Here is a 24,129-nt window from a genome sequence, read left to right on the forward strand (position 1 = left end):
TTCTAGGCTTAATATCATACCATTTGTAAGCATAAGTGCTGAAACAATTTGGAAATGTATGTTAACTTTATATCCTGCCACAGAAGTATTTTCATTACTGTTTATGCAAAGGAACAGAAAAGTTTTGCTTTTATATTTTATTAGCTATCATTATAATGTTTCAAGGCTTCTTGTTGTATCAGTATTTGGAGATATGCATGCTTTCTGAGTATACTAAAGTGAAATTAGGAACTAATAATACAGTTTCTGAATCTTTAGGRAAAAAAAAAAAAAAAAGCTTTTTCTTCAGAAGAAAAGCAGAATCACACCAGTGGTATACATCTCAAGGATCATCAAAATCATCAACAAATGCCAGCTGCATTTATGCTTTGCTGTTGAATTATGAAAGTAGAGCAGACGTTAAAACAGTTATCTAATTGCTATGTAGAGGAATATCACTGTTGCTAATGGCAGACATTTACATATGAGTCATGTTCCAACATAGTCCTAAAATATTCCTAAAATTACTTAAAATACATATTTTGTTATTCGCCCACCTTTTATTACTATTTGAGGTGTGTTTTCCAATTTTCCTTAAAATTATGAGATCTAAAAACTGATGCTGAGATGCTTACAAATTGTCAGAAGCATGTATTTTAAGCAGATTACAAAGTATCCTGAAATTCTATAGACCTGTGAGACCTGGTAATGCTGTGATAAATACTGTTCCGGGATATATTTTCCACAGTTCCCTAAATGGCTTTGGACTATTTTTGCAATCTGAAAATTTATATTGAGAAAATTCATGTTTTGTGAAATGTCCTGTTTTGGTAAGGTTTAAGCATGCATTTATCTTTTACGTACCCTTGCCAAGGCCTAGTCATGAGCTGAGATCAGGTTGTAATCATCCAGAAAAAAAATGCTCCTCTCCAATTTGAGGTAATAGCAAGCATTACTTGTGCTGCAGACTTGATTAACTGGAGGGGTATGTTATCAATAAAAAGTGAAACTGCTTAGCAAATAAACTCCTTGAAGTTCCTCCGCGAGCCCATCACTACCTGAGGGGAGAATGTAGGGAGGATGGGGCCAAACTCTTCTCCGTGGTGGCCAGCAATAGGACAAGGGGTAATGGGTACAAATGGAAACATGGGAAGTTCCATCTGCATGTGAGGAAGAACTCCTTTCTTGTGGGGGTGCCAGAGCCCTGGAACAGGCTGCCCAGGGAGGTTGTGGAGTCTCCTTCTCTGGAGATCTTCCAAACCCTGTGCCCCGTACTCTGGGTGTCCCTGCTGGAGCAGGAGGGTTGGACTAGATGATCTCTAGAAGTCCCTTCCGATCTCAACGATTCTATGATTCTGTGAGTATCCAGAAAAGTTCTGTTGATTAAATGTCGATGTCCCAAAGTATATGAATGAGGGCACTTTCTAGTATGCAGCCCAACATAGTCAAAAGTTGCTGCCACTATTGCCCATTTTTGTGGTGCCAAACACAAAACATCATAGGCCTCTGGCCACAGTACATTTGTTCTTTTTAGTTTTCTTTAAAAATTCCACATATTGCACTGTCAGACAGTTTAGATTAAGAATTACTTTTCTCTTGAACTTTTTGYCCAGTTCCACTGAGGAATAATATTATACTCAAATGATTTCTAAGCTTAATTTGTACTAATGTGTACCTCACCATAAAGTTTAAACCAAAAAGGTATCATATAAAATTATCTYTGGAATTCCTCAGCTGGTCCTGAAGGTTATATTTGACTTGCACTCATATCACATAATTGTAATGACTACAGTTCCTCTGAGAAATAAAACTGTCAATATCAATGTGGAATAATTGAGAATTTCTTCTCATTATACACCAAAATGTATGTTAAAGAATTATTATCTTTATATGGAAATTTTACATTTAAAAATGTGCATCCCTAGATCAGCTGTCCATGTTACAATCTTTCCTGATGGCAACACATCATGTTTTTTTTTAATCTAGAATCCCAGGTTTAYACAGAGCAAAGGATGCCCTCCTCTGGAACCACCACCGGTGTTATATAGTGCAAAATATTGCAGAATGGTTACAGAAATTGAAAAMGTCAGAATATTGCAGGAAAAGCAATGAAGATGTCTGGATAAACTAAGTCAGCTAATGACCTTAATAATTCTACACYTGTCCTGAGGAATTGCATGCTCTAAGTGCTAGAATATTTGTGGACCTAGCAAAAATGCTAAGCACTACAAGTACAGCTTGGAGTTGTGCCTCTCTCATGTCCAACACTATTAAAAAGGGTGAATATGAAACAAAATGGACCAGGTATCAAAATACCAGATTTAGTGGTATTTTGATAGCTTTGGCATTCTTCCATAAAAAGAGGGAGTAATCACAATCCTCAAAGAAGAGAATTCACTACCTGTGCAGAGTTGTCAGATGATGTTATGATACCGAAAAATTTAGGAAGAACTTGTAATATTTCAGTATTTAAGTGGTGTGCATATTAAATATGCCTGGGGAAACTCTTGTGTGCCAAATGGTAAGAAGAAAAGAGATCAATATTACAATACCTATGTGAATGTAAACATTGCTTTGAAAAAATATTCAGTGATATTCTATAGAATTTGCAGCAAGGCTACATGCCAAAACATGTTATCTGTGTCTTTGCTTGTACTTTGCTTTTATGGATCCATATTTAATCTCTCATATTTAAGCAAAACATAAATTTAAATATAGAATTTGTCATACTAAAATTAAAATATAAACAGGTAAGATCACACAAAGAATCCATAAGGAAACAGATAATGCATCATTTCATTGGATTGAAAGTAAACATATAAACTGTTTCCTATATAACTATTTTGCAGGGTTTGTTGATCATTAGGTTGCCAGGAGATGAGCAGAGAGTTGCAACTGGTTAACAGCTGGTTGCATCTGGTCACAGCCAGGAAAGCATAGCATTTGAATAAACAATTCAGTTTTCAACAGCTGCATATGCAGTTACAGTCTACTGAATCAAATAAGTGCAGCTTTCCAAGTATAATTTGTGAACTAGAAACATAAATTATCTTTAGAAATATTTAGTAGTGTATCTTTTTWWAAAAAAAAATCTTCTTATCCTATCATTCTCTCCATCCTGTTCTATAAGATCTTGTTATTTTTAGTYCCTACCTCTGTTTTAAACGTTGAMAATGTTTAATAGATCCTCTATGCATTCATAGGCATTTTAATTCTTCACTGTGTTTTATACCTTGGTATACAAATCTCTGTTTCAGTTTATGAAGATTCTATGCTTCTGTTTCATTTCTAGGCACACTCGAGAGTCATTAAATATTTCATGTTATTCAACAAGGGCCTTACTATAGGTATTTGTTGTCTCTGGAAAGTCATCAGATACAGTATTGATGGATTACAGTAGAGCACTTTATTAAAGAACAAATTGGATTTTGAACATAGTTACCTAATGGATTGCTCGAATATACTACTGAAAACCTGCCAGAGATCTGGAGATCATCATATAGGTGTTCTCCTATTTGAAGATATCTTGCTTGGGGCAAAAATGGTTAGACCATTTCTCTTATTAAGATGACAGCAACCTCAGATTCTGAGACTAGAGCAAGCCAGGTTTGCCCAGGATATTGTAACACTTCAGCTACTAGCTGATTATTCAGATTCTAAAGGGAAGTTAATCTGTAAAGACATCAGCTCTGAAACAAAACTAATAGCGAGAATGAACGTTCAGAACAACCTTTGCCCAAGCCTGTTTCCTTATGTCCTGATTTAATGACTGGACTTCTTGGATGGATGCTGGACCTCTGCTGTAGATGTCTCCAGTCTTGTCTCTGGTCTTGTCTTCTGCTGTTCCTGACTGCATAGACCCCAAATCTGGCTTATTTCCCAGTGGGACCTTTCACCAATCTGGCCCTGCTCAGGCACTGCAGAACTATGCCCTGATTAGGGAGGGTACTACCCAGCCCGTGTTCTGAGAACCCTCAGCCCCGGATYACCTACCTCGTGGAGCAGCCCTCCTCTTCCTGCGTTCTGAATGGCTATGTCCAGTAGAATCCATCACCTSGATTAATTTTACTAAAACTTATTTTAAAGTTTGAAATAACAGGGAGATAGGTAGAACATAGTTTCTAAGTGCTGAATTAGTTGATGTTAATGATCATAATTTCTGGATTCTGAATTCAGCCCTGAACAAGACCCCAACAGATTCTCTGCGATGAACTAAGAAAACAGACTCTTTCAGCCATCTTAATGTACAAGTATGAAACAAAATACAGGAAAACACCAAAACAAGATCAATGGTCTTAAGTCTTATAGAACTTACTGCAAGATAACATTTTGAATGATCTACATACTGTGTGAAAATGCTGATTACATTGAAAAGTGCAGCATCCAAGAATATCACTCCACTTAGTTAAGTGCTCCTGTCTGACTCACAGAGCACCTCAAACTTAATTTGCAGAACTTATTGTGAAATTGGACCCGAGTTACAGAGAGTTGCTGTTATAGTCTTTGTTGCCGTGTTGGGCCGTGCTGTCTATGTGCCTTGGGCAATATGAGTTTGGGAACAACAAAAAGAACCCACTTTGACCACACTTATAACTGATTTATAGATTAGGATAAATCAAATTTAGGTGAGATATTTGCAGATAAAAAGCCTTTCAGCTCACCTTTTGATCCACATATCACTGTTAAATGCTGTTTCTGATATGTAGTGCTTTACCAGCACTGCAGAGCTGTTTCCAAAGTGTCATTATGGCACAACATGTTGTGACTGACAGCATGATCAGATTGCATTCTGTCTTATTTTAATCTATTGAAATATTAACATTGCTTTTCTTTTTTTGTAATATCTGATTTGATGTATCAACTAATATTTCTCATAAGTCAAGTTCAATAACTCTAATGTTCAAGTTCAATAACTCTAATGTTAGAGCTGAACTAAAAATGATAAAAATAAATCTTCACTGTGTAGGCAACTTTGTAGACATATGTAAGTTTTTATCCAACATTCTCAGTTCCTTTCTTCGGGAAAATGTACACATACCTGTTTAAAATTTTATTCACATTTTCCAGAACATTTCATTCACATTTTCTTATAAAATGAGCAAATATTTGGGGTCTGATTTTGTAATTCCTTTTAAACCTATTTTGATTATAATGTCATTTTATGTGAATGATGGATAAGGAATGAGCTYAAGGTTATATAGTAAAACTTCACGATTACTAAGGGCTGAAAGAGTGTGGGTTTTCTAACAATGATACTATTTCAGATTGATGTGGACCAATAAAACATTTGAAAAAATGTTTTACTTGCAAAGAGAAAGAATATTTGTATAATTTTGGGTCCTCAAACAAGAATATGACAAATTAGTGCATCCTCTTTGACAAAGCATGCAATATTTTGTGACATTTTRTTTACTGAATCATCTGAACTTTGATATGTAAAAATGTTTCATCCTGTAGCCAGAAAAGTCAGTCATTTCTTAACTGTGGTTGTCACAGAGATAGATGGACAATAGCATATACTTTAAAAGTGAACATATTACAGTCAAAAAAATTAAAATAATTTTGGTTCATAAAGGACATCTATCACATGCCTGAAAACATCCTTCAGAAAAGATTCAGTGAGTCCAACTGTGAAAATAATACATTCTTCACCCATCTCATCTGTAGTCTTGGCCTAAAGCAAGATTAAAGATTGTGTAGTTGACCTTATAAGCACAAATCTATCACACAKGAGTTTTGGCCATAGACATAAAGGGTCTCAAAATCATTAAAMCTGACATCCTTTGGACACACAAACTCACATGTAACAATAGAATAAATGGCCTTTGGGAGAACCAAGGCTGTAGGTAGGTTGAGCTAGATAGCTTTTATGTGACCCTTTTGTTTCATTTGAAATATAACTACAGCTATAGATTAAATAGCTGAAGGAATCTGAAATTTCAACAATATAGAGCTCAACCAAAATCTCCACCACATAAAGCTTGGTTAAACACAGGATCAAAGAGCTCTGAGTGAGAAATGAGGACAAAAAAGTCAATGAAAAGAAGGAACAGTAGGAAAAATCTTCTGTTTCAATGTCAGTAAAGCAGTAAGCAACTAATACTGAGAATATAAAATATATTAGGGTCCTTCAGTCTAGTACTTCTGCTAGAAGAGAAAGTGTCTCCTCTGTTCTGGATGATTCCTCAAATCACCTAGAAACTGCTGAAGTAAAGAACAGATCCACAGCCTGTTATCAGACCATCACAACTGTCCAAAGAGATGGCAGAAATGGTTGCTTACTTTAGAATTAATATATTCCTCTTGACCAGCCACAGCATTCCCGAAAGGACAGAGTGAGGAATGAATGGGAGCTTTTACTCCAGGAGACCTATGCAGCAGTACTCCCCTTTGAGGGTGGACTTCAGTTTGGTTATACTAAAACAAGGAAATGGAGATCATGTCTCAAAGAACATTTAAATGTGTAATTTCAGCCAACCAAGTGCATGTCCCCACTTCATAAATTGTCCCTGATTAAATATACATATATCTGTAGTAGTTCTATTGCTATTTTTTGGTGTCAGTAATTGATCTACATAGGTATTGATAAATGAGCTGTTTTACCTTGTGAGTAAATACCCAGATTGGATTAGTCTTGAGATAAAATCCTGTTATGTGTGAGTGAGGTATGGCACATCATTAAATATTTGAATATGTAATTTTTTGGTCTTTTGAGGGAAAAGAGCAATGTAAGGGACATTTCCCAGGTCCATGCCAGTTTAATGATAATTAAATCTAAGCTTATTAGCATCACATTACAATTTCTAAAGTCAACACTGCAACTCTTTAAAGAGGGACAGCCTTTCAGGGGAAAAAAATGGCCTTATTAGTAAATGTTCTTTCCATTTCCATTATACTGTTTACCATAATGTTCTTTCCACTCAATCTATCTTGCTGTGTCAGCTCTGAACCTAGTCCTGATCCAAATACAGAAGGGTAGATATTTTTAAGTGCCAGCCATCTGTTTGTTTATTAAAGAAATGCTGTTCAACCTATTAGTGTCACTGTCACTGGCAGGTAGAGGAATGTGAAGAATGCTTAGGAAAAATCCATAAAATGTATCGCTCCTTTTCTTGTCTCTCCTGTCACAACAATAGTAAAACACCTTCACCCCTGTAATTGTCTTCTGGCAAATTGCTTCATTAGCATTTCCTGCTGAAGATAGAGCAAATTGTCATTATTCTCTTAACCTTAATTTCTCCTTATCTAGCTAAATAAATGTGTTGAAGCCACTAAACATATCTTTAGAAAATGTGAACTGCAGTGTGGCATACTGCTATTTCTCTGAGTCCTTCAAAGAGATTTTACTAGTACCAAAGAAGAAAAAATAACTTGATTTTGCAGGATTGCTGATTATGTATATATGTGTATATATTACATATATACATAATATATAAATATATATATATATTTCTCCTTCAAGTTCTTTTACTAGAATCCATTTCAAATATTCCTAGAGTTTTGTTTTGGGTTTGATTTTTTTTTCTTTTCCTAGAAATCACTAGTAGAAGAAAATAGCAGACAGATGAAAGTATAAGATTATAAGATCCGTCTGAGCAATATACTGGTAGCCTTTTGGAAAGCAGTAAAAAATAATCTTTTTTTTTTTTTCCATATATATATACATACTCTGGGAAAAATCCAAATCATAAGTTTGCATATGATCTTCTGGTTTTATCTGCAGTGTTTTCTGTGGTTCATTATTCAAGGTCTGTGATRACCTTGTATGGTAATAGGTTTTTCTTTTTTTTTTCCTCTGTACAACACTTCATTTTTCTGAACATACAATTTTAAGAACTCCGAAAACAGTCCAGAAAAAGGAAAAATGTCTCAATTGCCTAATCTGTATGAGAGTTTGTCTTGGGTCCTAGATTGTTGCCCCCTTTGAGAGCAAAGGAGCAGGGCAGTATGACCGCAAAAGCTGTCATTACCCTGCAGCCAAGCGGTCCAAGTGTTTCTGACTGCTTGTGGAAAAGGTAAATTTACGGATTTGTCAAGCTGGAGGGCACCACGCATGCTATTCGGAAGGCAGCAGACATGGAAAGAAAAAAAGCACTGAAGAAACTGGATGTGTGGGCTTCCAGCTAATGTATGTCGGCACAGCGCCATGGAGCGATGCTGGTTTATTAAATCTAAGAGCTGCTGCTTRTGTGTAAATTAGGACTGCCACCTGGCTGCTTTCCAGCTGTCTTGCCTGGTTTTATTCTGAACTTGCTGGCTGCTGTTGAGCTACTGTACAGATTGGTCTGGATAGTCTCAGCAGGCTTTTTTCACGAGATGGCCAGTTTTTTCTGCGCCAAAGGTGGCTGTATTTTTACTTGCCTTTTTAGCAGCAAAGTGTCACTAAAGAGGTGATTATTCTGAAACTTTAGTGATAGTGATCRTCTTTGTGAAAAAATGGGTCACTTAAAAGGTAGCAAAACGAGGTTAGCTTTATATCAAATAAATGACTGAAAAAATGCATGCATTATCTGTAACTTTTCATAACTTTTTTGAACTATAATATTTATGCATATGGATGTAGAYGGTTTGCTATGTAAGAAACATATTTTGACACTGAATGGGTCTTTCTGCATTTYAGATCAAAGAAGCTAGTAGATTTTTCTCAAGCCATACCTTGTCTAGTCAGTGTAAAGAACAGGAATCTTACTTAGTGATGAGGAGAATAATTACACTGAAAGTGTTTGGAAATGGCAGTTCATTTTAACAATACAGACATAGCCACTGGGATCCAAATAGGCTAAGCATACACAAAACATGCAATTTGTTTGCCTTATTTTGGTTGTGTAACAGACATTAAGTATAAGCCTTTGCCTAGGCTGTCTTTTTGGTTAAAGGAGGAAGACAAACATCTCCAAAAGGCAATTCATCCCAGGAGGGTGGTTAAACACTGGAACAGCTGCCCAGAGAGGGTGCAAAATTTGCATCCACAAAGACTAAAAACTCAACAAGGTTCTAAGCAACCTGACCTTGTTAAACATGTTTTGAGTAGGAGTTTGGACTAGAATCCTAAAAGGTCTCTTCCAGCCTCAGTCACTCTATAATTCTGTATTTTCTATTAACTTTTGTGCTATTAAGTGGAGGACTTCAAACCAAAAGTGCCTTTAATGCATGCATATTACTTAAACAAAATAAACTCTTCTCAGCCTATTGTGTAACGAGGATGTCCCTAGTGCCTGTATTTTCCGTGAAAACTTCCTTTGACTTTTATAATTATGTGATCACATCTGCTCAAGTACACACAACCTTGAGAGCAGTTTCCTGTCTGAAATGGTGATTCTGAATCCAGGTCTTCCTTAACTCAGATTGCCTGAGGAATCCAATTGCTGGACAGAGTCAAAAGCAACTGATACACCCAACATTAGATTTGGTCCAAAATAAGGCTTTTGGAGTAAAAAGTGATTTCTACTGCCTCTTTTTTGTATAAATACCTCATAATTAGGTCATATGCTAAAACAATAAAGCTGCTTTTGCATACTCCTGAGATTGAGGGGGTTGAATCTCCCCCACTTGTTTCTCRGGTGATTAACTCAAATTACAGGATTAAATCACATTCTGAGTAAGATGCTATCTGTGCTGAGTTACCACAACAACAAATATGAAATTTGTGAATTTGGAAAGAGAACAAGATTCTGTAGTCTAGTGTTTAAGACTGTCTCACTCCTTACTTACCTCTCCAGCTCTGTAATGTAAAATGCATAATGTCTTTACCTGTAAGAATAAACTCAACAGTAGCAGTCTAGTTCCCTGTCCTTAGTGTCAACTGTCATATAGCTGGTAGTAGTACAGACCTAATTATGACAGAAAGCACAGGAGGCAAAGCTGAAGACTTTCCTTACAGTTCGGGGAGTCTAACCACGAGATTAAAGGACCTTATTCTTTCATGCTTATTTAGTTGAATTTAGGACCTTTGCTTCCTTGAGTGTGAAGTGGTATAAACTTAAATAGAAGGAAAAATGCAACAGAGCAGAAGAAAATCACAGTGTGGACTTTAATATGGCACACAGAATGCTTTTTTTCCCCCCCCTTTTATTAGTTTTGTGAAAAAAAAAAAAAAAAAACAATGTTAAGCACTTGATTTCTTCTATAAATTAGGGAATTTCATTGGATAAGTACCATAAACTTTCCTAAAACTGGATAATAACTTTTAAGCTTCACATGCTTAAGTAGAAAGACTTGTAGTACTGAAGTGTAAAACTAGGTACTCTGGTCTCTCCCTTCATACTAYTTACACTCTCTAATTGCTATTGCTGAAGCTGGGTCTCCTGAGAATGCCAAGTGAAAAGAGACTGTAACTCTGCTCATCTAGATACAGATTTTGAATACAAGATGTTTCAAGTCCCACCTGTTCAGCAGAAAGGAATCACTCAAATGATCATCAGTCTGCAAATTAATCTTTAGAAGGAGTCATTTAAAGAGAAGAACTTCAAAAAAAATCATCACAGTGAAGACCCATTAAATATATAATGGAAAACAAATATATAATGGAAAAACATTTATAAAGGTAAAATGTGTTCTATACAGAACATATATAAAGTCTTATAGAACATTAAGATAAACCTGCAGGCTTTTATCCTGTATAATAAGAATTAATGCTAGAATTTATTATTTCTTTTTAGACTTTTTCTGTCTGACTCTAGACATATTCCAACTGACAAACATTCTGTACTTATTTTTTTTACCTTAAGAAAACAGGGAAAGAGTCATGAACGCCACACAGAYTTGAGCATGAAGTACCTGGAATAAATGTTGCAGCCATTTGTATAGAAGAATGAACTAATCTTAAAAAAGTGCAGCAAAGTTTTTTTAAAAGTAGAGGTTTAGGATGATATCTGAAAAGGAGAATAAAAACTCCTTTTCAGTTCATTTTTATGAGTCAGGGACAATTTTTTTTTTTTAAATACTAGAAAATGGGAAATATCCAATTATGTTCAAGATAGTATATTTCCAGACCAATGAATATCTTTGCTTCCACAGTAGCCAGTCCAAGCTAAGTCAGACAAGCTAAAGAGCACAAGTGACGGATGTTTAAGTTATTTTCATGTCTAAAACTTTTGAAGAATTCTCTATGACCACACTGAATTGTCTTTTTTTAATCCAGGATGAGGCTTCCAATGTTCAGGTGGGTGCTGAAATATCCTATCACATTAAAAACAACATAGACACATTTGTATTTTCAACATGTTTGTGAATGTATGGTTCTGCTACACGTTTTGAACACTAATTGGGATGTATTTGGTCAACAGACTAAATTTACAGTACCTTTTGCTTTTTGTGATCCTGCTACCCTTTTCTGGCACCCACTAGTGATGCAAAATTATCTTCCTTTTGAAATAGTCCTAGGAACATTTACCAAGCCACGAAAGATTTGCATTCTCCTGCAGAGATGAGAAAAAAAAAACGTTGAACTCCAAGGAAGCCATCAACCCCCTTTTTTCCCACATATAATTGTATCCGGATGTTCTACGACTGTTAGAAACAACTCACTAGCACCTAATACTTACAAGATGTGTATAAACATAGAGGTCTTGTTTACATGCCAAATGCTTGCACTCACCCTGCTGTCCGGTATTGGAAAGAGAGTTGTGTGGCTGTGAGTGATTCCGGTCCTTTGTAGACATTTTCCTTTTGCAAATGGACTAATCACATCATCATTGGTAATTGTAACACAGAGCAGATAAATGGAGACGGGTAGCATGGACTCAATTAATGGAAAAGATGAGTACTCCTTTCCAGATCTGATTAACTCTTGCATATAAGCACAAAATAGCCATAAAAAAAYACTCTAAACAGAAAACTTCTCTTTTCTGCTTCTAATATTATCTGCTTTGATGAGACGTTCAACACATCACAACATACTCTTCTCATTTCAATAATTTAGGAACAACAAGGAGAAGGAATGTGATAAGACATCCAGATGGATTTCAGGATCAGGGTATTGTGTTTGACTAAGCTTTTAAATTAGTAAGTGTTCATTATCATCCTACATCCTAACAATTCACACATCAAGTATAGAAAAGTAAAGCTGAAGCAGTTATACACTGTATATTCTGAACACAGTTTCCTAGCAATTCAGATAAGATCAAATTTGTCACCTGTACAGTATCTTGCTTTGATGTTTCTGGCATTTCGCTGGGTGGGAAAAAAAGCTTTAAAAATGCTGAAGTTTATAAAGCAACTTTGTCTCCAGGGGCACCAACAGTTCATAATCTGGAATATAGCAGCACACGCCTCAAACTTGCTGATCTTAAATCTTGCAATATGAAGAAAATCAGAAAGCACATATACTCTTAAAAACTATGCACTTGTTGCATATGTCTGCTGAAATTACCTCGTAAGATAATTTTAGTTAATAGATTTTAAATATTCTATAACTTTCCAGCCCTCAAATGTTAGGTCTTACTCTTCCATTACTGAAATTCCTGAAATTTAGCTGATCTTTGTTGATTATGCAGACTTAACTGCCAGCAGAGCCAATTTCATCTTATATCAGATCCCTGAAAGCATTTTCAGAACTATTTCAGATAGAGGCAAAGTCACAACATTCACATGGTCTGTAGATCTATCTCCTTACTTGCTATTCAGCAGCTATCTAATTTTTTTTTCTTTTCTTCTGCTGTAAGATTAATGCTTCTTGACTTTTAAATCTTTAATGGGTTTGGGCTTGGCAACAGCACTCAGAACCCTAGAGAGGAAACATGTGCTAGAGTACAAACCTACTCCATTTCCCATTTAGGACAATGTCAAAATACCTGCTAATTACAATAGAGGCAACACGAGAGGCAATATTTTTAGTTTACCCTGCACATTTCTTAGGCATAAAAGAATAATACATTTCAGATGTGTTCCCATTTGATTGTACATGCTGCTATTCAGAATTCTGTAGGCAATCTATTTCTTTAATGTTCTTATCTTATGGCCTTTCTATCTTTGAAGACCTTTACCTGTATATATCAGCTAGTCTTACTTTTGGCTTTTAAAACTCTTAGTTGCTTCTATAATGTTTCTTCTACTCCTTGTTTTTTTTTAGTCATTGATTGGAATTTCTAATGGTGGAGCAGTTACAGATGATCAAAGTATTAAGTGTGATAAGAATAAAAAATTGCTCAGTATAGATTTCTTTTCTGCATTTGGAAAGAACTACAAGTTTGTATCACATGGGAAAGATTAAGTGCTTTATCCGCCAGCCAACTAGAAAACAAAGAGAATGACAAAAAACATCTAGAGATATCTGTTTTAAAATATATATATATATATATTTAATAAGAATATATATATATTTAATAAGAAAGAGTACTTAAAGAACTACTTCCTCATACCTGGCCTAGTGATATTAATTTGTCACTTCCAGAAGCACCATAATACTCCAGAAACTGCTGAAGTGATAATATTTAGTACCACTATTCATAAAAGGATAATTGGAAGACTTGGATAACCACAGGCTGTGTAGTGAGATATAAATTCTGAGCAGAGAGGGGGAGGAGAGAGCTGAYGTGGGATTCAGTTTAAAAGGAATGAATGGAGAAGAAAATAAAATGGATAGCAGTCAAGATCACTTTAGGAAGATTATTTTTCTCAAGGAATTTAGTATGATTCTTTGAGAAGATTGTGATTGATTGAGAAAAGAACTGTGCAGAGTCCTGTAGGGTGAATGACTTCATATTRCCTGATAGTATTATTCAAAATTCAGCACAGTATAATAGCAATAAGGTATAATGCAAGATGAAGAGATGGCTAACTGACAGATCACAAAAAGTAGCTGTCAATAGAAAATCATCATACAGGTGTCTGTATGTCTGAAATAGATTTTTTCATGTTTTTCAACATATCCATTGATGTTATGGAAGCTKATAAAGTTACTTTTGAGGAGGATTACATCTAATACAAAAGGGCTGCCCTAGGTACTGCTTAAGGAGAACAGTGCAGTCACACAAAGCAATTGAAACGACTTAGGAAGCTGTTCCATGTCAAGATGCTTCTAATGCAGTCAGTTATTCAGCTTGAAGATCTGAAAAYCTTCTTATCTCTCTTCAATTTCTCAGATCCTTCTGCATCTCATCTTTGGCTAATCTTATTGACAAAGAACAGTTCAACTACTAGATCTCTTATGAGTTCCCTGTATTCACTACAAACATGCGAGTCTACTTCTGACACAATTTCTTTGCTACATCTGTACTAAATGAACTGGCARGCTCTGGCTCCTTCCATAGTTATCAGAGCAGTGCAGTGTCATCTGAGCTGCCCTTTGAGAGTGGTCTGTGAGCTTTGCTATCTCTGAAACTGTTGTCTGGGGTAGTGGCCCACAGCACAGACTGTGCCAGGAGTTCGGCRCTATAGGGGACCAAAGTCTGGGGACTGAACCTCATTACCCATCTGTAATAGCACAGAGACAATTTGTCTGTCCAAACAAAAATCAAATTCAGCCAGGGTGAAACTAAGTATTTCCCTGCCATTCATCACCATTTCTAATCTGTTTGTGTTCACACAAGTCACTTTTCCTTATTGCTGCCATCCTTGTCTCTTATGTAGTGTGATGATCTGAATATCATCATTTTCAACTCTCAGCTCTAAAGTCTTGCATCTTGCCTTGATCCACTAATAGTACTAACAATACAAATCCCATTAAGAAAATTATTCAGGAATAATAAAATTCTGGGAGCAGGGAAGTATACCCTGAAATGAGGAAGGGACTTAAAGCACGTCRAGAGACATATCATAGATTGCATGATATGGATAACCATAATTAACACACAATTAAACATAAATTTTCATAAAGATATTTGGAGAGTTAATCAGGGAATTGATTTTATATATGCAAATGACCCCATCTACTAAGTATAATTCTCCCCACCATTTAATTTCCTCTCCAGAAAACAAACCTGTACATATGCTTTTGATGTCCTCATTAGAAGCAGCAATTAGAAGCAGCATGGAAAAGAACTGTAGAATATTCAAGGCTGAAGGAAATACCATGAAGCCAGAGAGAAAGAACTCAATTTGTTTATCAAAGTTAACTTGATAACAACATGTAAATACTTGCATGTTATCTGATACTGAATGAAAAGCACATTTACCCTTGACAAGAGCTGAAGAGATGAATAGGAAGAACATGTTCCTCCTGAAAGGATATTAGGATGGAAAAGAATGTTAAGATATTTGTTTCTTTTGTATTCAATTGTTAATTGCTTTGCATATACCAGAACATTTTTTTTCACTCAAGGGTCTTAGTGCCACATAGCTTGCTTGAGTAGGCAATCAGAAAAGAAATGATACTTTCAACATAGAAAGAGTCATGCAAAATTAGTATATAAATAAAATATAACCTGTTTCTGAATATTGATGATTTGTTGGAAATAGAGCCTAAAAAAAATCTAACTTCAATATACGATAGGCTTTACCTGCAGTTTGTGTCTAATGTGTTCTTATCATTCCAGGCATCTAAAAATGTGCGTGAAGCATGTGAAAAGGAGGAAAAAGGAAATATTGCTGAAGATCTAGAATGTAAATCCCTTAAGCCAATTTCTTTGTGCTGTAACTCCACTGTAACTGAAGTGGACAGAATTTCAGCAGAGGTACATCTACCACAAGCTATTAATTTGCCAAACAAGAAAGAGAAGGAAGAAAACATCTCTTTCCTGAAGGTATTTCCCAAAGCTATAGATTAAGTATCAATGCCTGCCATAAAGAATACTGTCTCACTCATTCACTTAGACTGTATAGTACAATGTACTCTGAACAAATATTACAAAAAGGCAGGATTTTCCCACTATTTCACTTAGTTACTTCAGTATAAGACGTTTGCTTTTCCAAAGATCCTGTGTTATGATGAAGAATCAAGTATTAATTGCTATAGGATAGTAATCACATTCCATCAGGTATATTGCATATATATTTGAATGCACAGATGTTTTTCCTTCTTTTTTCCTCYGTCTTAATTCTGTCTGAATCATTGCAATTGGTTCTGCCCTTAGTGTCACCATCCAGGTCTCAGAGGAACAGATGCTTCTTAGAAAATCTTACTTCTCTGCTGAGGATAGAAGAATAGGCAGACTTCTAATTTAACAACCCAGTTAAGTGTCTAGAGATAAGGTGGGTGGATCCTGACTTACATTTACTTTCCTGTAAATGTGTGTAATGCACATTCAGACTGAAAGAATGAATGGAGATGTAAATATTCTACATACATCAGGAAATTTTKTGGCATCAGTATCTTACCCAGTTAAAAGTATGTCACATCACAATGAGGATCTCTTCCTGTCCATTTTCATTAGTGTTGAATAAACTCTTCAGCTGCAGAATTGAGTATTAAAATTCTAATTTACACTCAACTTTGTAAAAAGCTCTATCCTATTCACATGGTCTGACAACAAGCACAAATGGCTTTTTTTGAAAGCCATTCCATGGCATTACAATTGTCCTTATTTAGGCAGAGTTTTAAAAAGAGAGGAATATGTAATTGATGGCAATCTATAAAACTGGCTGACCAAAACTCATGAAAAATGCTTACAAATGGGGATTAAAACCTGAGTTGTCAGTGAAATAATTAGTTTATTCCTGCATACTGAAATGTTGTGTTCATGATGCTGATGGGTGCCATCTGATGAGTAAGGAGTCATATTACAACACAAGCAAATGCTTCTTCTCCTCCTTCTTCAATAGAGACCTTATTTAGCCAGCTATGATACTGCTCTTTGCAAGGCAAAAGAAGTTGCTTTAGCTCTGTTATTTTCTGGATCTTTTCAAATGGTGATTGACAGTCCCTATTTGGCTACAGCAGCATCCAAGACCACAGATGTCAAGGAGAAATATTTGCAAATTCTGTTCCCCCTCTTAAAGCAATTATTTTTAGTTTCTGACAAGCAGGCAACTATACCCAGATATTCAGAAACACTTTCCTAATGCAACAGCTGACAGCAGCTTGGCTGTATTACAAAACAAATTGCACCCTCTGTCAATAGGCTGTATACTCTGAAGTTTCTTTTTACCAGTATTGCTGGTCAAAACATGAGAACACCATAACTGGGTCATTTCCCCATCATGTTTATATAGATAGGACAGCTGTGGAAGGAGAGGAGGGGTGAATTAGGTAGCTCTTCTGCTTTTTAACATAATGCAGAGCATAAAATAATCTGCTGTGAGTCAGGAATATATTCAAAGACAGCAAGATTACATTAACTGAGATTATGAATTGTTATTCCTATTGTCTGCACTTGAATAGACTGAAGATATTGTCACAGTAAGTACCTTTAACTTAGGGATATTATTTAAGTCAAGTAGCTCAGTCTGCAAAATCTTATCTTAGAATTTGTAAGAATAAAATACTGAAGATTAGATATGGTTCAGCTAATAGCTGTCTTACCATGTGCCTTATCCACAACTAACAGGAGAATGAAGACTATGAATTAAAGAACAAAATGTACAGTTCTGAGAAGAATAGTAACATTACATTCTAGAATGTCAGTTGAGTTTGAATTTGTCAAATAATCTTTTATCTCTTTCACTCCTTATTACCTTCATTTCATTTAGTTTCCTAAATTTAACCATCCATGTGATTACAGTGCTTTAGCAATCAAGCAGTGACACAAAAAAAAAGTATTACTGAGTTTCTTATAGCAGACTGTGAGATTCTAGGGAGGASTAAGTCTAGAACAATAAATGAAATTATAGGAAATATACTTTGATCTATTAAAAATACTTGAGAAAACATTTTTCATAAGCACTTAGCTATCAGATACTTCCCATTACTTAAATAATAAAGCTAGATCATGAAAATTTAAACATCTAGAACTTACAGTGGTTAAAGATGGACTCCATGTTGAATGAAGTCAAAGTAAACTTCTTGTGACAAACAGATTTGCAAAGAATAATGCATAGACATATTGCAGGTATAAGGAAAACAGTTTTCCTCAATGTTAAAAGGAGGGAATGAAATGAAATGCATCCTTGTCAAAATAAATACTGAGCCATAGAGTGATAACTCAAGTGTGAATAATGCCAGAGATGTGATTTATTTGCGTTACTCAAATAGACATGACATAGTGAAAAAAGGTGACACAGTGGAAGGGTTAAGATGCTTTTTGAGAAATAAGACTTACCATTTTGGGGAAAAAAAAAGAAAAAAGGAATACAAAAGAATGAAGTGCCTTTTATTGTTCTTAGCACTTTTATAAGATTTTATTGAAGGTAGAAGTGGGAATTGTTTYAAACTCAAAACTCGTGCCATTCATAGATAGTGTTTGTGGGATTCCTACAGATGCCAGTAGGACATTAAAAAATGCGGTATCTTAACACAGTACAACTTTAGTGATATTTAGAAACAAATGAAATTCATACCAGAGATAAGAGATCTGCATTGCAGCCTAGTGAAGAAAACTTTGTTCTTCATCATTACAAAATTTCCTGTCACATGTATTACTCCTAGTCTCAATAATTTCARTCTTAGCAAACTTTCTCTTATGATTGGTGAAGTGCCTGTAAGTGGATAACAGAGGTTATTTATTCTCTAAATGTCAGTATTTGCAGGATGTAAATGACTGAAGAAGACAAGGAGTGCAATGCGTGAAATACTTTGATGTGTGTAGATTAAATATTTTACAAGATGATTCATTTCCTGATGCCTCATTTTTTATTTTTTTTAAAGTGAGTATTTTTACATTTGTGGAAATGAAAACATTTGGTTTGTGAACTCAAAGTCATACCTCTCCTTAACTACTTTCATTTAAGTTAATTTCTAACCACATGACCCAATGTTAATATAGCATGATGTACTCTTGACATGATAAGAGTTTACATGRAAACACGCACTCTTTGTCTGGGAAGATGCTATCAATGTCCTTCCACTGTGAATAGATTTCTTGAAATGAATGCATCATGAGATTTTCCTTGCAGGTTTAATGCATATAAACTAGCATCAGATTTTTCAGATTTTTTTCAGTAAAAGGATATATGCATAGTTATTACCACACATAATCATTTTGGACAACAGTAACATCTCAGTTTAGGATATTATCAAAATATGCTAGTTAACTAGGGTCACATTGGGTCAATATTAGGACAAGAGGTCTCTAAACAACCCTTAAGGTAGAAAAAATAGTATTATTGAAATCAAACATTTATGATTTATCTAATACAAGTCAATAGAGCTTTTAAGTGCAGAATATAAATAGATTCAGAGAAAGCTTGGGTGCTTGCTGAAATTCAAGTCTGGAAATCCTACAACTTGGTTAATTTAATAATATATATGGAACAGCAAATGAATACAGCTCAGTTATGAGAAGCTGTCAAATGGCTTACAATATTGAAAGTTAAGCYGAGATGGGGGATTGACATGAGTCACAAAGATTTAGTTAAGAAATGAAATATCAAATTATTTACTAATTTTATTTTTTTAACTGTAGAAGTTAAAATAAGAAACAAATATTGATTTCTTTATTCCATTAATTAACAAATGATTTAAAAAAATTCATTATTCATTAAAAAATGGGCCTGCGTGGCTTTTTTTTCAGACTTGTCACCAGGGCAAATGTCTCTATAACTACACACCTGGCCTAGAAGAAGCTTCTCCCATTTCAAACTCTACGTGTTATGACAGTTTCTGGTATGACAATCCCATTGCAGAGCAGGAGATTTGACAGAGTAGGTTTTGGTTCAGAATACAGGTAACTCTTCCAGTTCTTATTGACATTTCAAAGTATTTTTTTTTCTCAGCTATAGGGGAAAAGTGTATAGTTTAGCTTGGGGGAAAAAAAAAAAAAAGTGATACTTTGATTAGTATTAGAGGTCTACATTTTGTTACCATCTACAGCAAGCCATGCTACCAGTGTTATGAATGCTAGCTGGACTGTCTTTACTACTGTCCTTGTAGCAATTTGGTGGGAAATGGAATGACTGAAGCTGGTGCTATAGAAGGGTAAAAACATTTTACAGAAGGACATGGGTATGGGAAGAGTGCTCTGCTGTGGTTAGTGCAGCCCTTTCTTGTTGTGTTTGCCTCTCTTTGCTGGATCTTGTACTGCAGGCCAGAGGAAAATACAACTTTATGTTTAGTCTTTGACTTTATGCATATGTACAGGATGCGACAGTCTTCTGTTTACATTTGAGTTACTTTTTAGTATCCTGAAATATTTTGTAAACAAGTTGGATCCTGATTAATGAATTTATCAGGTTTTGCATACTGTGTGAACTGTGGTTCTATTCCACCTGCGAAATGAGCTGAAACCGTCTTYTATACCTCTCTGAAAAGCAGCAAGACCTTGATTTCAAGGTTGGTGGGTCAGGCATGTTGAAACAAAGAGAGATTGCTGTCTACGAACGTATTGTTTCATTAGCTGAAATTAGAGACTTTCCTGAAGCAGCAGAAAGGAGTTGAAGCACAACAGAAAATCAGTCTTAGTTTGTGTTTTACATATGAAGGTATATGTGTATGTGTTTTTCTTTCAGACTACGGCATGAAAAACAAGCTACTTGTATTATATGTATGCCTGAAACATTTTTCTCAAGGCTTAGATCAAATAATATTTGAAGATAGTACAGCCTGCTCAAATCAGTATTTGTGATACCATGTCATAGTGTCAGGAACTGAACATCCCTCATGATTGAGTATGGCTATCATGCTATCATGCTAATGAAGACTTTAGTTACTTCTAAAATGAAGACAGTAGGATATATAGAYCTCGCTAGCGTGGGAGTTAACTCAGTGAGACATAACACAGTAGCTTGTTTTCAAATAAATTGACTCCATATCTTGAATGTCCTCTGAGGTCTTTTCATCCTCATCTGCCAGCTCTACAGACTGAAATCTATCACATAATTTGATTCCCCCATTGACAGCATGGATTCTGTGAGTCCATGACCATCATGCAGACAGAATAAAGTCTTGGGAGTGTATTTTAAGGGTCATAGGGAAGACTTAGGGGAGTAATAGTGTTTTCTTACTACAGCTATTTTCATGGAAGTATTAAAAATAATGGCGTCATAGAAAGCAGGAGTGAAAGAGGTCTGTTAAGACATCTGAAATATAATGATCATCTCTCCCAGGTGTTTTCTGTAATATTGCCTGGTCTTATTTTAAATGTCACAACCATTGTAAGTTTTACTACTTTACAATCATAGTCTTCATAGGCAAGAAGTTTCCCCAGATGTGCATGTAATTTTCCCAAATTCAGTTATACAGTTTTATACTCAGAGTTACTTACACTCAAGCAACATAATGTGGGAGCATATTTTTCAAGTTGTAGTCCTGTTCATAGGAATCTCAACTTTACTTATATCCTTTTTTAAGAAAACACGCAACTTTAAGAGACAAGGCCAAAACCAATGCACTTCTTTATTACAGCAGTTCCAACAATGTAAATGGGAGTCTAACAAATTCTGTGGATAAAAACAAACAAACAAAAAAAGTAGCAGTCAGGGCAATCTATTCATTTTAATTATAACTCAACCCTCACGGTTTCAAGTTAATTGTGTTAATTCCGTATTACATTTCATTTCCATTAAAAGGATGTAAGAAAGGTTACAAAATTTGTAATATCTGCTGGGAACAATTTCCCATTTTTGAAGCTCTCCAGCTTATGACATTTAAATGGTGCCATCACAGGGTATTTTTTTCCAGGCAAGAACTAAACCTAACAGTCCAAGAAGAGCACATGCACATCTTTAGTCCCTAGTAACTGGCATTTGTATAGGTATCATACACCTACAGTTCTCAGGAAACCCCTTAAAGGTCTTCAGAGCTTGCTCAAAGCAACACCTTGCACCAGCTACAACATAGTAAGGACTTCAAAAGTAGTTTCTTACAAACAAGTACTGCACCTCTATTTTGTTTCTTCCCATTCACTTGCTTTGCTCTCTCACAAGATAACTCTTCCTTTTCACTAATTACTTTTGAAAGATTTTGCATACATGAAGCCGCTGCCTGGACATAAAATTTTCAAAAAGACAAGAGGTACAGYACCCCAAAGTTGAAAATTAAAGTTAGTCTCATCTATTGTGGTAAGTAGCTGTTCTATACATAAGAATATTCTAAATGACAATCTTCAAACTTAGACAAAATGGGTATATTTAGTGACAATGAGTATTTGCTGAAAGGTGTGCAACACTGAGACAAGCTCTTGTCCAGATCATATAGTCAGGGACTACCTCAGAATGAGATAAAACAAGGTGGTTTTTTTTTTTTTTTTTTTTTTTCCTAGCCTGAATTAGCACCATCGTTATGCTAAAGAAATCTTTAGAATAGTCTGAAAGCTATAGGCAGTGCTCTTGTAGTCTAGGTGCTAATGTCCTGAGAGAGCCTTCAAAGTGCCGGGCTGTTTCAAGATGCAAGAAAGCTCTTTCCTGAGACAGAAGATAATGACCCTCTTTCATGGTGCTTTCTGTACTTTTTATCAGCTGGGTCCCTAACATGCAAAGCTTCCCTCTGGCCATGTGAAGAGATATTTCCTCTTTATGTCACCTTGCACTGGAGGTAGCATACAAACTGGTTGGCTTACATGAACCAAACACTTGGCTTATAATAGGGGAGACGTGACTCTTTCTTTTCCTAAAAGAAATTGAACTGCAAAGAGGCTCCAACATTTAAAATGAGATTTTCTTAATCTGAAAGCTTTGACAGGGTCGCAATTCTGAGCATTTGTTTTGGGCCTTTTTATCTACCAGAGCTATTCTTCTTGGTGTGAAAGAAGTGAAAAGCAAACAATAATAAAAGATTTTCATCTGAAAAAGACATGGACATAAGTTAAACAAATGAGTATTTTTCTTTTGATTAGCTCTCATTTGCTACTGAGCTGTGAATTTGCTGCTTCGTTAAACACAAGGTGAACAAAAGGGAACCTAATTAAAGGTTGTTGCCTCTCCATTTCATTGGTGTCTAAAATCCATCATATCTCTATTCACTGTTAAACAGTGCGTAATCATAATAGTAAAATAAAAAGATCTCTGTTTTTGTTTCAGAGCCCAAAATACAGTATGCCAGGTTATATGCTAAATAAAGCTCTTCATGGATATATGTAATTACATTTCATCAGTAAGATAGTTTATTGTCATTTTAGTTGTGTCACAAGAGTAAAAGTAAAATCCACTCTTGGTGAAGTCTTCCTGACATCCAGCACAATGTATGGATTGAAAAATGGGTTATAATGATTTTGTGTTAATGTGTCAATTTGTTACATCACAGCAGAGGAAACAGTCATGATATAACTGAAAAATGCGGTGAGCAGGACAAGGAAACCATTGGAGGACATGTGTCCTCTGAAGCATAAATACTAAAAACTGCACTGGAAGAAAAGTCCTATGAGAAATAAGACCTTTCACACAAGCACTGTGCCATAGAGCACTGAATTAACTAGATCCAAGCYCAACTTTAAAGTTCAACCTGTTCCCGAACTAAAATCCATTTCAGAGATTACACTTACATGTATAGAGAGACATATATGTGCATGAATATGTTAAATTATATATTTACAGCGAGTGGTTCTTTTTGTCTCTGTTTACAAGCCAGGCTACATGCAGAAAAGTGTCATCGCCACTGAATTTTTATTTATGTATTCAGATTTTTTTCTACATTTGAATGATAGAAGATATAAAAGTATTTTTAATATTTGCAATGTTTTCTACAGTCTACTTCCCTTGCAAGAGTTGTTGTTCGACTTTAACAGGATTGTCAAAGGAGAGGCATAAGTGAGCTGGTTGTAAACAAGTAGGTTTGCAGCAGGCAGAAAAAAAGCCCGTAGCTGTTCCTTACAGGCTGGAGGAAGAGACCTGCTTGTTCACAGGTACCTGACTACTGAAGCAGTGACCTGCCACTTTCAGAAAAAAAAAAAAAAAGAGAGAAGTAATACATAGTAGCTTAGGAAGTTTTTGGAAATAAATAAATGGGGAATTAATTTTAGTAGCATACAAAAGATACCATTAATATACAATTTAGTTCTCCTTTGTTTTGTGGACCCTTTTTGGGTTCAATTTTATCTACTTTTATTCCAGAACAGTGCAAGGTAGGATTTTTTTTTTCCATTGAAGGTGGCCAAAATTTTGTACTTTCTGCTGTTTATATGTGTACATGGGCATTTACATTTCAGCAAAGAGCAGGGAAAGGTCAGTGCTGGCACTTTTCACCAA

This window comes from Nothoprocta perdicaria, unplaced genomic scaffold (assembly GCF_003342845.1).
Source record: "Nothoprocta perdicaria isolate Ctin4 unplaced genomic scaffold, notPer1 scaffold_19, whole genome shotgun sequence".
NCBI lineage: Eukaryota > Metazoa > Chordata > Aves > Tinamiformes > Tinamidae > Nothoprocta > Nothoprocta perdicaria.